General features: G+C 37.1%; 1 pseudogene; it reads right to left on the bottom strand.

Moving 5' to 3' along the window:
- Positions 1-295: 295 nt before the first annotated feature.
- LOC133473113 (5S ribosomal RNA) lies at positions 296-404 on the bottom strand (annotated as a pseudogene).
- Between the last annotated feature and the right edge of the window lie 146 nt (positions 405-550).

Genomic DNA, 550 nt, shown 5'->3' on the forward strand with positions numbered 1-550 from the left:
ATTTAAAGATCCATACTTTCGTATCCTTAGCCTCGAGCTAATTAAAAGCACTGATGTGATAAAATTGTGACGTATCACGTGATACTAATATACATATATATATATCGATAGATATATGTGTGTATAGATTTTTTCTTTTTTTTTACTGTCGGAAAAGGAGAAACGGGAAGTTTAAAAAAGGTACGTGAAGATTCTGTCTCCTAATAAAGAGACGGTAAGTCATATGAGAGAGAATGACTGCATTATAATTTAGGTCAACCACCGATAACGATTCCACGAGAATCTAAAGTGAAAAAGCTTACAGCACCTGGTATTCACAGGCGGTCTCCCATCCAAGTACTAAATAGGCCCGCCCCTGCTTAGCTTCCAAGATCAGGCGTTCTCAGGGTAGTATAGCCGTAAGCCACATGGTTACCTGAAAAGCAACATTTTATATTTAAAAAATATCATATTTCGCTTAAAAATATCGAGCGGATCGCGTCATCTTTATTCTCCAATTGTTGGCTGGTCGATTTTGGATTTTTTTGTGTGGATGATGCGAACTCATTCT

This window comes from Phyllopteryx taeniolatus, unplaced genomic scaffold, assembly GCF_024500385.1.
Source record: "Phyllopteryx taeniolatus isolate TA_2022b unplaced genomic scaffold, UOR_Ptae_1.2 contig_1177, whole genome shotgun sequence".
NCBI lineage: Eukaryota > Metazoa > Chordata > Actinopteri > Syngnathiformes > Syngnathidae > Phyllopteryx > Phyllopteryx taeniolatus.